The 14949-nt window shown below is 39.4% G+C and overlaps 1 protein-coding gene across 5 annotated transcripts in view; it reads left to right on the forward strand.

Annotated features, from left to right (window-relative positions):
* The window catches only part of LOC105394222 (protein hu-li tai shao), an 80747-nt gene that overhangs the window by 12393 nt on the left and 53405 nt on the right, over window positions 1–14949 (forward strand). For all 5 annotated transcript variants that reach the window (XM_048629928.1, XM_048629931.1, XM_048629930.1 and 2 more), the window contains exon 2: window positions 4856–4905. The gene's annotated coding sequence lies outside the window, so the exon portion shown is untranslated. The remainder of the gene's footprint in view (window positions 1–4855; window positions 4906–14949) is intronic.

Below are 14949 nucleotides of genomic sequence, written 5' to 3' on the forward strand. Positions count from 1 at the left end.
GGGAGCTTTTTGGAGAGTAAGGAGAGCAACTCTACTGCACTGTAAATCTAAATCGTCTAGAACATCTAACTCTTTCCCATGTTACTTAACCGCTCTATATGGTTGGTGGTGGCGTGGCGTGGTAGATTGGATACGGTTTGCATTGTCTATGGTCATTCATTTGTTATGGTGATGCAGCGTGTTTCTCTTTCACGTTTTGTAGGTCATATGACTGTGTTCTTCATGTTTGATTATGTTCTGTCGTTTCGTAATTCGAGATTGTCAGGGCGTCTGAAAGATCTTTTAGGCCAACTTTGATTTTTGTTCCTATATAGCCTTTTAATGAAACTAAATCTTTGTGTCTACGCTTAAAATACTTTATCGAAACGAGAATTTTTGGAACAGAAATGCATCAGTATATTTCCGCCAAGTTCCGAGTAACTCCCTGAGGCACGAGCATCATAATTTCAATCGCAGTCCCATAAACAATATCACATCACGATTATCACAAATCAAAACACACACAAACATTATGTGTAAACCTAAACAGAGATGATCACTGAAACTGGAGGCTTACACTCGCATTACGAATGCAAGATGTTATAGCTTAGGAAGTTAAGACCTAGGGGGTACAAAGGTTCCATTTGAGAGAGCCTGCAGGTAACTTACACCCCCACAGCGTAGAATGGAATATAATAGCATAGCCACTACCGTATCACCATCGCACATTATCTAGCATTGCTTATCTACAAGATCTGACATAACTTGGATTCGATAGATGTTTGCCAGATAAGTTTAAGGAGCCGTCTACACAGGCAAGGGTTTACTTCAAATCTGTGAATCGGGAGTGCAAGCCCGGTTCACACAACTCTGTCAAAGATCTGTTGATTTTGCCAGACGGTTGCATCTACGCTGATGAGATTTGTGTCATTGGATTATATTGCTTCAGTTACACAGTAACCTGTTATGTTATTTCACGCCTGTTGATCAGGAAATAAGCAAAACAATCATCAGTTTTTGTCACTTTCATGTCTATTAAGTGCTAAGATGGTAGGGTTTGTGCTGAGTTGCTATTACAAAATTTTCCAGGCTTTTGATAATGATAATTATTTATTATAAAAACAGATGTGACACATTTTTTTAATTAGAATTTAATTTTTCATACCATTTACAAACTCAAGAGCTGGACTAGAGTTTGTTACAGTGGTGAAAGGATTTTGCAGAACCTATTATATCAGGAGCAGATGATACGCCACACGAGCAGGCTAAACCATTCGAAACTCCAGTTAAACGAGTAGTTTAAATTCATGGTGTTTACGCGTTGCGGTACTAACTGAAGTACGTTTATAGTCCGAAATAGCTGGCAAGGTCGCCGGAGTGCCTGCAGCGGGGCAGTAGGGTGGCCACCTGGCCACACTTTACTCTTTTGATCGGGATATACAGTAAAACTATAAAGTCCTGAAAACGGAAGTGGATTGTAACTAATTGTTACAGACCGTATTTAATCCATGTATTATTGTATTTATTAAAGAAAAAGCCATAACCAAACGGTATTTTATTTTTAAAATGTATATAAATGTAAGTAAATAACTGATAATACTAAAAAGTCTTAGCAAAATCGCACTCTTTATTGTCAGGACTTTATTGTTGGACTATACGTTGTTGCAAAGGCAATAACTAAATATTGCTGTAGCCACGTATATCTAAACATAAGTGTCGGAATGGACACGTACATATTAGACTGAGAGCGTTTCTATATTTTATTGAAATAAATAAATATGTGGGGACATCTCACACACGGCCATCCGACCCCAAGCTAGGCAGAACCTGTGTTATGGGTGTCGGACAGCTGATATATCTACACAAATACATAGATAGATAGATACTAAATATAAATATCAACACCCAAGACCCGAGTACATATATCTGTCTTTAAACAAATATCTGCCCCAGCCGGGAATCGAACCCGGGACCTTCGGCTCAGTAGTCAGGGTCACTAACCACTACGCCATTCGGTCGTCTAATTAAATCAGTAATATTCAAGAAATTGAATCAGTAATATTCAAGTACTGAATCTATAAGATAATAGAGTCGCATAATATATAATAGAATAAGAAATAACGGGCTCAGTCGATCTGTGCCTCGTCCACCCCATCAAAAGTCTTTCACTTTTTTTACATTTACAATTACTTTAAACTATTAGTTGAATGCCCAGTGGGACACAATTATGGATATCCTAACTAATATTATAAATGCGAAAGTAACTGTGTCTATCTGTCTGTTACTCTTTCACGCCAAAACTACTGAACAGATTTGAATGAAATTTGGTATACATATGGTGATGATGATGATGATTGGTCCGTCCGATTTCGGCCATGGCGACCACTTCGACCCCTAGTTCTGTTGGCGCGCGTGCGCCCTAAGATGACTTATATAGCCGATCTTTGCGGCGAACCCCCTCGCACAATGTGGGCATGTGAGTACGCCGCCGACATATGGTATAGACTCTGGGAAAGAATATATGCTCATTTAAGGCGAAGCGAAGCTCGCGGGAACAGCTATGCCTATATAAAATAAAATAAAATATATAATCCCAATGTGATCAAAACGCGTGGCGACCCCTGCGCGTGCGCAAGGCCGGCGGCGATCAATCGGTCCATTGTGCGGATGACAGTTCCGAGTGGACACGCTCTGATACACGCGACCTGGCAGGTCACTCTACAGGCCCGAAACTGAAATCAGAATTTCAAAATTCGTGATTTTTTTTTTCATTTTCCATAGAAACGTAGTTGATCACGTGACTTTTTACTATAGAGAATATTTTATTTTTTTTGCGAATTTTGAAAATCCGATTTCTGATTCTGGCTTAGATATAACATGCTGCACACGGTTTCGGTTTAGTATACCCTTTTTGCAACACCCTGCGCGCGCGAGCCAGGACTCAATCTCGTTAGACAAGAGATGAGAGACTTGCGATAGACAAGACTCAAGAGGCTTACAATCCGGTCCGGTGGATCCGGTAATCCATCTGGTAAACATAGCGGATCCGCCCGCTATCTCTTTCCTTCCCGATCCGGAGTATATTTTAAAAAACCTAATTTCTCCCATAAAAAACTTGGGAAAGTAGTAAAAAACGCCATATGCAATACCAAGGCGCGCGATGTTGCCTTTCTAAGCTATCAATATTGTAGCTTAAATATAGGTACTACATATAACATCCTAACTCCAAAAATAATTCCAATATAACTGTTATAATACCTTGTGAAACCCAGTATTCTGCAGTCAGTTTGATTCATTCCAACGTCTATCAATCTAAAACTACCTTTTGTGTACCAGTAATAGAGTTCTTTGTTGAATCTTCAATAGCAGTATATCTAGTTAGTATTATCCTATTCAGCTTGCCTGACCAGATGAGTCTATGAATGTTATAATAGAATAGAATATAGCTTTATTGAACACCACATAAATCAGACGTACAAAAAACATACTTATAGACTAGAACTAATGTATAATAGGCGGCCTTATCGCTGAGAGCGATCTCTTACAGGCAACCTTATACAGGGTGTTGCAAAATTGGTATAGGTACTAAGCCGAAACCTACATGTGCAGCATGTTATATGTAAGCCCGAAACTGAAATCAGAATTTGAAAATTCAGGGCTTAGATATAACATGCTGCACATGTAGGTTTCGGTTTAGTATACCCTTTTTGCAACATCCTGTATATTGCGGAAACAAAGTGACAAATTAGAGGGCGGTGTACCAATACTAACAAAATATAACTAACTATATAATATATAATAATACCTACTTTTAGAAAGAGCCCCCCTTATCCGAACGGAGAGTAGTTTGTAAAAATTGACGTTCATCAGAAAATTTTATATTTTTACGATGAATAAAAAAAAATTCAGTTTGAGTTTTGAGTTATAATACCTAAATAAACCATACATACTATAGCTAAGTAAATAGACTCGAATTGTAGCTTTTCAATAATAAATCTATGTTCATTTGATTGATTAAATAAGTTGAGAAGCTGAAGTTAATAGTAAAGTTTTGTTGGTATAATGCCCAGCTACCGTATCACCATCGACACATTATCAATTAACAATCGTATATCGTCAAACATATCTCAGATCCATACATGTTACGTCAGATTTGACAAATGGCAAATTTTCGGTGGTGGTAACCCCACAGTTCTTGTACACGTAAACGTGTGTATGGGGAATACCATGAATAGAGTGTTGTGCCGCTACTTTCGAGCTATTTCGAGCTATAAAACCAGAAACATTGATGTACTTCATAGCTCTATGAACAGATGACTCAGCCGAAGCACAATGCAAAAGGAATTCCTGCTGGTATCATCATAGGGTGCTAATTTGATCAGCGCCGCCTCTTAGCCGGCGCACGTCAAGTGATTGTCTATTGTTTCTAGTTTGTGGTAGGCGTGTAAAGTTTAGAACTAAATGTTGAATATGAAGGAGTCTAGAAAGTGAGGTTCGTTGGGGATTCATTTGTTTAAGTGATTCATTCTTGGGTTAAGTTAGATTTTTTGGCTACGGTTCTGTTATTGTCCATGTGCATAGAAACAAGATTATCTTTAGGTTTCAGCACCAGGGGGGTCAATCTTTAAATGACGAACGTACGAACATGAATTGTCACGCTTACTATAAAGAGATAGAACCGTGCTTATATGTTTAGCGCAGCTCTCTGAAGGTTACGAAAATCAAAACTGTAGCGCTAACCACGAATCGTAATCCGTTTGGTCGGATAAGTAAGATACCGATAGGTGGGCGCTTACCTTTATTATGCCAGACCTATGGCATCTAATCTAATCTACTATTCTACAGCCTTTGTATAACACGTGTTTCTTCTTCACAGGTCGTGCATGAGTGACCAGAGCCAAGAATAACTTCGTACATTTTTATTGAGTAAGTGTCCAATAAATATTTCATTTATAATGATCCGGTGGTATAATGGCTCGAGATCTATAAAATTTAACCGACTTCGGGCCCTGATCGTATTTGTTTAAATTACCATAAACTTGTGCTAAAAATCCGCTAACGAACTCCTTCCAACTTCAAACGCACAAAAAAAACAACTTAAACGCCCCAAAAGTACCAGGAAAACATGGAACTATAAAAGACAAGCTTGATTGAAGGGTGCATACCTGTTTCACTTAATGCGATTCGCAATCTTATTGCTAGAGGCGTAAAGGTGGCAATCAATCCTCGAAATGTCGATGCTACAGTAGCTCTTATAGCTATTAGCATACGGATGTTGTTGATATAATATAGCAGGGTGAGGGTGCAGGCGCCATGCAGTCGCAATCAATAAAGGGAAATACGACTGTCGTTTGGTCGCAATGTCGCAGTGCAACGATTGCAGGGGTGTAGGGTTGCCACTAGCTAAATAAACGTGATTGTATAACAAAAGACACTAACAACCCGCACTTGGCCTGTCGGTGGACTAGACCTAAAACCCTTCCTTCATTGGAAGCAGACCCATGCCACAGCTGTGGGGATGTGATGGGTCGTGATGATGAGATGATGATGAAATTTAATTTTTTAATTTATTATAGGTAGATACACCAATAGCATACATATTATTACAGTTTTAAAAGATACATTGAAAGAAGGTCTTACATCTAATACGATATGCCAGTTACAGGCGTATAACAAAAGAGTTCAGGAAGTAAAGAAATTACATAGTTGAAATAATATGTGGGGACATCTTACACACGGCCATCTGACCCTAAGCTAGGCAGAGCCTTTAATATGGGTATCGGATAGCTGATATATCTGCACAGATATTAACACCCAACACCCAAGTACAAAGATCTGTCTTTAAACAAATATCTGCCCTGGCCCGGAAACGAACCCGGGACCTTCGGCATAGCAGTCAGCTTATAAAACTAGCAGGAATCCATTAGATTGCTGATCATATATTTATCTTTCATTTTCTTAGATTGGTTCTCGATAGTTTATTTATGGTTAGCTAACTGAACGCAGTGTGGGATGTTATTTTTAGATCTTTGAGGAAAATTGTTATAATATTGTTAGATGTGTAAATAACAAACCAAATATATAAATATGCTTTAGTATTGTTATTAGAATTCCGATAACGTTACATTTTATATAAATAAATAGTATGAACTCGCGGTTAGTTCATATTACACAATAATTAATTACAAACAAAATTTGAAAAGAACATGACAGAAATCTTTAAAATCTTCAGATTTAGATAAAATTATTTCGCGCCATGAGGTCATACACACGTCCACACCCCTCGGTAATAGAATCATGAATGAGTTTATTTAGCATTCGAATACGAAATTTTAAATATAGAAAGTTTATGACAGTTGACAGCATAGAGGTTCAGTCCGAATGAGGTGATATTATAATGAGGTTGGCGGTAACCATTTTACCAGTAGTGGTCAAATTATGGCAGACGTATTTTAAACTTTATGCTTAACGCTTAACCGTGTACCGTTAACCTATATGGTCCAAAAGGTTCTACCTTTTTTGGCATAAGATTTATTTGCCTAATCTCGTATTGCATAGTAACGTTTGGTCAAAGTCTCATTTCGCCGAAAATCGTATGGCATAAATCTCGTTTAGTAAGTTATTTCGCATAATATTGTTTAGCCTAATAATGGTATGGCCAAATCTTGAATAGTCTAATAATGCTATGACATAGGTTATATAAAGTAATAATATTCGGGCTTTAACTTGGATGGGGCGACTTAGCGCAACTGGTGCCTTATATTGTTTCCTTGTATGTAGGAAACGCTCCGCTGCGCTCCGCTTTGCTTTTGACGAAAATGTGCACCTTACACGCTCCTCCTCGCTTTGCCCGTCGTAGCACCTATCTTTAGGTTTCGATCACATGAGGTTTAATGGTGTTTGTAATAATTATAGTGGTCATTAACTTTCGATATTTTGATAATTCAATATCGTGATTTTCGGAATGTAGGAGAAAAATACCACAATTTGTACATTTACAACATACTTAATATATTATTTATTAAGATAATATTAGGAGAAACAAGATTATACCTATACGAACAATTTGAGCAAACGAGACTTATGTGTTTCAAGATTGTGCCAAAAGAGTTTTAGACATAACGAGTCTTCTGCCTCTTAAGATTTTGCAAAGTGATGATTCGACCAAAAAAGTTTAGACCTTACGAGTTATGCGAAACGAGTTTTGTGCAATAAAGATTAGGCGAGATGAGGGGAACCCGGTCCAAAACCAAAGAATTTATTTCCACCAGTTAAAGGCTTACTGAGCATACTACTTGTAACTCCAAAAGCGTATGTCATCGCTGATTGCTGTAATATTATACGTGATAGGTGGCGAACCGTATCGCCGTTTAATTCATGTTGGTGTGTGCCATGGTGTGAACTCAAAACTGATTGCGGTCAATCTGTTCGTAATTCGTGATTCGTTTGTGGTCTGATGATCAAGTTACATCGTCACTAAATGTCAACTATTACTCAATGAAAGTAATAGTTATCACTTGGTGACGAGGTAACTTGATCATCAGACGTATCTGCCCCAGCAGTCAGCAGTCAGGGTCACTATCCACTACACCAGTCGGCCGTTAAAGTAATTCAAATGGCATATATTCGAGCGTCGTATGATCGTGTCGCTAGTGATGAATCGCATAAAAATACATAATTACATTTATGGGCTATACGTAGCGTGGTTTCGTCGGCGGCCGAAGGGGCATTTTTACCCCCGACGGAAAATAGGGATGTTATAAGTTTGACGATGAGTGTATCTGTCGGTAGAAGCGTAGCTCGTAGCTACGGCAGGAACCGATTTTTGTTTTGTTTTTTACGGTTATCACATGTAATGTAATTATTTGACAACTAAAAATAATGATCAATAATCGAATCGGTAAAACTCCAGGGATCAGTTTGAAAAGCGAACGTGTAACGGTCTCTGTATCGCGGCCATCTTCCCGCGCCGCCGCCACTTCCGGCGGCGTCAATTGGACGCGTCCTGCGGAACCTGCCTTCCGGGCGGCGGCGGCCATTTCGCGATCCGCTCCCGTGCAGCACCCGTGCTCTATTGCCCTTGTTACACCTTACGAGTAGAGTGGCGAGACCGGCTAGCCGATCCTCGACCGATAGCAGCGGCTAGCAATTGACCGAGTGCTTGACCGAGGATATTACGACCATTTCGCGATCCGCTCCCGTGCTCTATGGTCTGGAGCGTTTGCGTCCCCAGTACGCCACCTGTGGGGTTACCACAACTGAACATTAAGCAATTACCAATCCTTAAGCAGGGTCGCTCGCTTGTCAAATCTGACATCTTGTATGGGTCTGACAAAGACTATTAACGTCGGCGGTTACGTTACGGCGGCCATTTCTCGATCCGCTCCTGTGGAGCACCCGTGCTCTATGGTCTAGGTGGTCATTCCCTAAATCCACGAACGATCGAGAATTATCACGCAATCGGCACATTTAATACAACGAAATACAGCCGTAGTCATCGCTGTTGTTTGGTTTTTCCAAAGCTCCTCTTCCAAAATGCACGATTCAAATCATAATTTACGTCTTTATTTACTTTAAGACCTACGAGTCCGCTACTCTTCAATGCTATGAATGGATTTTACACTCCACTCGAAAGGCTAAGGGCGCCTTCAAATTAGTCGCTAAGTGTCGCGCGGCTGCAGCCGCGCTGCTGTCTAAATTCCATATAAATTATTAACGCGCGACTGCAGCGCAGCTGCGGCGCTGCAGTCGCGCGACAATTAGCGACTAATTTGAAGGCGCCCTAAGAGTATATACGTAATATTTGTTGGTCATGTATTCGTACATTGTACATTTGATAATGTGGGTCTTATTCACTCCGCTCTGGATTATGTCATTGGTAAATCAGTATCAAGGTTAGTGGCGTTCAGTGGTTTTTATTCGCGCACCCACACACGTATCAGTGGCAATTTGAAGCAATGTATCATTCAGTATTGTAACTCGGCTTGTTGGTATGGTTGTATGGGCGAAAATGGGTGGAACTTATAACAAAATAAGTAAGGCAGTATACAGAAAGAAAACTGTAAACTTATAAGGTCTTACTTTTCCATACTTTTCCGAATCAGCACTGATAAGAGGAGGAAAAATATCCATGGTAAAGTAAGTGCTTATAAGTTTCCAGCTTTTTTTCTGTATACAGCCTAGGTAGGATAACCAGCTTTTGTGACAATGGTTTTGGACGTTTTGGTGACATTTTTTAATTAGCGACTAGCAAGTACCAGAAAAATAAACCAACTTTTATAATATTTATGTACAATGTTTTTTTGTAAGTTGTGTCCTGGTGTATATGATGAGCAAAATTGAGGTTTTCACTGCCACTTTCACTTTAGTAATGCAATCTTTAATTTTGAATACATATATATTTTGGCTTTAATATTTATAAGCCATAGTCGTAGGTCCGTACATATTTTTACGAGTTCAACTCATCATACAGTGACACAAATCGATTGTGTGAACACACAGGTTCGGTTAACAAGGCCGTGCCCAAGTTTGCTTAGGCTGTGTTATGCTGCGACCAAACAGTGGACGGTGGATATAGTCATGTAGCCTCTGAGAGCAGAGGAATTATAGACGAATATTTTCTCGATAAAAACATCAAGGATGTATAACTGAAATTGCTTTTTGGCAATAAGCCCGCCTTTGTACATTGTTAGTTTTCTTTTAATGTTCTTCACCTTTTATTATTGTAACTTTATAATCCTAACTAATATTATAAATGCGAAAGTAACTGTGTCTGTCTGTCTGTTACTCTTTCACGCCAAAACTACTGAACGGATTTGAATGAAATTTGGTATACATACGGTCTAGACCCTGGGAAAGAACATAGGCTACTTTTTATCCCGGAATTCCCACGGGAAAACTTTTTAAGGCGAAGCGAAGCGCGCGGGAACAGCTAGTGTACAATAAAGTGTTTATATATAAATAAATGAATAAACTGAAGGCCTAGCAATCGCGATTCATGTGAGTGAGACCGACGGAAAACGTATGTCCAAACCTAAACTCTGCAAGCTGAAGTGCTAGTGGGCCGACCATTTATGCCATATATTATGCTTCACCAGTGGGGTATGCCAGTTCTCGTCTGGAGACCACGAACCTGCAAGCGCAGGACGTTCTCTATACGTGTACTTGTAGACTATTATGTACACATTACACATCTGGCTTCTATTGAATTTCATTGTCAAGATATTGTCACTGCTGACATGATTATGTCATGATCTTATCACAGTGGGATCTATGTCAAGGCGACTCGCAACTATTTTAGTAGTTTTAGTCGTTAGTTCGTTACTAAAATAGTCTCGTGGCTAATGCCTTAGTTCCGTAACAGGTGTTGGCGGTATATCTACATATGGTATACTTTTTTGATATCATGGGTGTTGCCATGTGTGTACTTTTTTCACGTTTGTTTCCGGATGAATCTTATCTATGTTGTAAAATCTATTATTGGAGTGTGTTTGAGTTATTGTTGGCACATTTTTCTACAAAATGATACTCTTTTTTAATTTGCATGCTTGGGTTTTAAGTTCGAGTAGGTTATCTTGCACCTTATATACAGACGTTTCACCGATGAACCAGGCACATAACTCGAAGCAGAACTCATGCTTTTATTCATCGGATATAAATATAAAATTTTCTGTTCAACGTCAATGTTTTACAAGCTACTCTCTGAAAATGGGCTCTTTGTTATTTTTATGCCAATAATTCTGCGTCTGCGGTCGGCGACGTCTAATCAGCCGTCTTCTATGGCGGAAATGGCTAACTGTTCACTCAGCCCAGCGGGTTTCATCAAAGAACCAACGCAATATAGTAAAAACAAAAACTTGTTGAGAGATAAAAACATAGAAAGTATACTTCAAAGGCGATTTAGTTATAAAATGTTGAACTTGCTGAGCTGTTTCTTCTGCCTCAGCCTTCTTCATCCAGCCACCACCGGCCACCTGTCCAAGGTCTTAGTGGTACCAAACAGAATCTTAATACCAATATTTGGCCACAGTAACCGTTGATACAACATTACACCTTTCTCCATCTTCGCCGACAATCTCAAAATTGTCGATACGCATAGTCTCGTGACGTCACAGATAGCCCATTGGCCCGCTTCCAAACCGGCCCCGTCTCGTGCGCGCTTTTCCGCCAATGTTCCGTAAAATACTCGATAGCAGAAACGCGAGATACGAAATTTAAATTTGAAATTCGAAGCCTGTTCGGCCCACGGCGCGGCGAAGGGCGGGATGAGTCATCGGTCGTTGACCTGCGACGGTGCCGCGATGGTTGCGCCTACGCAGCGAACGAGCCTTCGATACTTGGGGTCACTCTATACTGACGACAAAACTAAGTTTTGGGCGCCACTGCGCGAGCTTCGACTCTATCTCGTTGTATTAAACGTTCCGATTGCACGACAGCTCTCGTTCGTTAGTTTTTCGTCAGTATAGAGTAACCCTGCCACTACGGCGTCTTAGAGCCCGGTCGATTGTCGGATTGAGACTGTCAGACTGTTGTCATGAGATATAGCTCTTATGTAGGTGTGGTTGTGGACGAGTATAATTAATTCGGTCTACATCTAGCCGGTTCCGATATGAATAATGTATTCGAGTTACAATTCGCCCATTATATTATGTAATAACATCATCAGGGTCACGGTTTTCGTCGGACCGGAGCAGGTTTTGGTGAAAATGGCGGCTGGATGTAGAAGATTATGGTGTTGGATTATAAATAAATGGTGTATGGTGCTGTGCAAGCGCTGGGCAACAGAAACAGGTTTTTGGGAAGCTTATTAATTAATAACGTTGCTTGAAGCTTGTGATTTATAATTTGAAATGTTGTGTACGATTATTACCGGGCTGTAGGTATAAGGCTGTATTTTTTACGAGATTGTATACAGGTTTCTCTCGAGCTCCAAACACCTAAGGTGCCTAGTTAATCCAGTTAGCCATTTATGGAATGAAATAATTATTTTTCTTCTCTTATTGATCTAATTTTAGTATGTCTGCTTTGCTCAATGTTTTAATATCTAATTATTTACGAACAGAACTCTAGTTTTCACATTCGATTTTCCAGACTAAAATTGTTGAGCAGGCCTAAAAAGTTCACCATTGCCATTCCGCTTACTAGTATGTAATTTTGGCACAAACTTCGATCTAATCACTCCAACTAATGAATGCTGAACACGCATAAGCTATTGTTTTCCAAGTATTTTTCATTTTAATAAAACGTGCGCCAGACGGCGCCGGCGCGACGCCTGGTCTGGCCTAAAGGTCGCCAAAACGGTTTCGCACTATAATTTAATTGAAATCTCTAGTTCATGGCCATTTATCAGCCTGTTGCAGACTTAAGGTGCTCATTCACCGGAAGCATTCACTTGAACTGTAACGTTATAGAATCGTCTTTGAGCTTTACGACGGCGACAAGCATTCGCATGCAATGTAATGTATGACTACTAATGACTACCATAATTGTATCATCTACCTAATTACTGTATAATTACAAGGTATTGTAATGATCGTTTCTCTTACTTCACTGACGTAATGCTCAAATCTGTAACGCCAAAGCTGAATGTTATAAGTCGAGGCAAATACTGCGAATGGATTGGCTACAGAGGGTGAATTAGTCCTACCTGTCTTTTAACCTTTTGAACATCAAAGCAATCGTGAATCACACGAGACCCAATACAATTTTAATTTATTGGGACTACATTTGGTGGTGTAGATGAGATCACACTCAGTCATCATGAAGTGATTCATATACACCGCTACAGTAAATCTCACATCTGTATATGAAGAGACTATTCTGGCTTACTTAGCTTTCCTACTGCGGTTCAATAATCCTGTCTATCGTTTCCTATCCTCAACTGAATATATAGAAAAAATTATTTAAGTGTTAAATGTTTAATTGATCACTGATCAAATCAGGACTATCCTAAGCAAAGTCAAATGAAACCAATTTGATGATCTAGTTAATTTCACAGGTAAATCGTGCAGACCAAAGGTGCTTTTTAAGTGCCAAAGGTTTGCTTGACTTAATACAAAGTTTTAGACAGCTGTCATAGTTTCAGATAGAGTCTTAGTTAAAGGACTCCTCAAACTATATTTATAACGAAGCCAGAATGACCCTCAATCTCGCTGACCTAACCAGAATACAACCAGCCCCAAATTCCGCCTGTATGAACGGACTGAGTTCAAGTGGCGCTAATTGTCCTAATCAGGGTTAATGTCGGCGCCTCGACGTGCCACTGCTACCGGACAAGGTGCTTCTGTTCGGCGGCCATCTTGGATTCCGTTTTTCGGGCAAGAGAAAGAACGCACTGTTTTTGAGGTATCTGTGTCAGTGGAAGTTTTCAAAGGAGAAAAGACTAGGCTTCACGGAAAACGTAAATCGGTATCGATCCCCACTTGTTTTGAACTGTAACCCCTTGAGTTAGGGCAAAAACTAATTAAATAATCTTTATAGCCATGACAGTTAAAGGGTTAAAATGCCAAAGAAATCGTAGAAACCAATAGTGACGTTGCGACATGCCGTCAACTGCAACCTCATGTCTTCCCCTGCCAATTAACAGGCTTCCCTGCGGTAGATAGCTCTCATTTGAAAAGGCGCGCGAGAATGTGTTGCCCTCATTCTTTTCTCCTCCTTACGAGTACAAAAGGGCTGCGAGGATATTCATGAAGTTCTCTAAGGCTTGGAATCAAAGCTTCTCTGTGTGTTTCCTTTTAAGCGTTTCTCCGCCTAAATTTGTTGTGTAACCCCGAAAGGACATTCAGAAATACGATACATTAATATAGGCCAGAAAGAAAAACATCGAAGTTCTTCGAAAACACGTCCTGTGCGAAATATCTACTGTCGCTACAAATAATTAATTAATTATTTATTTATTTCAGATATTTTTTCATACAATTCATATAAGCCAGTGTTTTTCAACCTTTTTCGTGATGCGACCCCCCTGGTGTAAAAAAATATTTCGCGACCCCCTTGACTCTTTGGCTTTTTATCATGTACGTTGTACGTCTTTATATGTTACAGTATTACCAATATTCATTCCATACGATTTGTGGTCTCCATTATTAGGATTCGGATTAATATACATCAGATACGTCGACATAGATTTTTTTTGAAATTAGCTTTTCTTTCTGACTTATTTCAGCTATCTTAAATATCTTGAATAAAAATCTTCAAGGTTGAAATAAAAATGTCATCACTGCAAACAACTAAACAGGGTGTTGCAAAAAGGGTATACTAAGCCGAAACCAACATATGCAGCATGTTATATCTAAACCCGAAACTGAAATCAGAATTTTAAAATTCGCGAGAAAAAAAAGATTTTTCATAGAGACTTAGTTGGTCACATGACTTTTGACAATGGATAATTAATATTTTTTTTCGCGAATTTTAAAATTCTGATTTCAGTTTCGGGTTTAGATATAACATGCTGCACATGCTGGTTTCGGCTTAGTATGCCCTTTTTGCAACACCCTGAATAAGTACATGGCTTTACAAAAAAAATGATGCTTTTTCGTCGACACAATATTTTACTGAAGAAGCCGATTGTGGGGTGAACATCAAGGCATATAACACACCTGGTATAAAAATGGTGGTAGTTAATAATTTGAAGAATTATGTAATTACTTCTCAGAGCAAGAGATATCAGCGATCCCTTTGCGCTATTAAACGCAGAACTAGCGTCGCCAGTGGATAAAAAATCAACTTCCATTTGAAAGAGTTTTTTAGTTAGATTAACTTCTAAATTGCACCCGCTTTTCCCTGTAAATTTGTACTCACGTGAGAGGTATCGCTGAATACGAATAATAATTGTATTTATTGTTTTTTGTTCTAAAGTACCCAATTTTTTCGGCCTCTGGCGACCCCCCTCTAGAAGCTTCGCGACCCCCCAGGGGGTCGCGACCCACAGGTTGAAAAACACTGATATAAGCTATAGCATTATTTTAC

This window comes from Plutella xylostella, chromosome 24, assembly GCF_932276165.1.
Source record: "Plutella xylostella chromosome 24, ilPluXylo3.1, whole genome shotgun sequence".
Taxonomy (NCBI): Eukaryota; Metazoa; Arthropoda; class Insecta; order Lepidoptera; family Plutellidae; genus Plutella; species Plutella xylostella.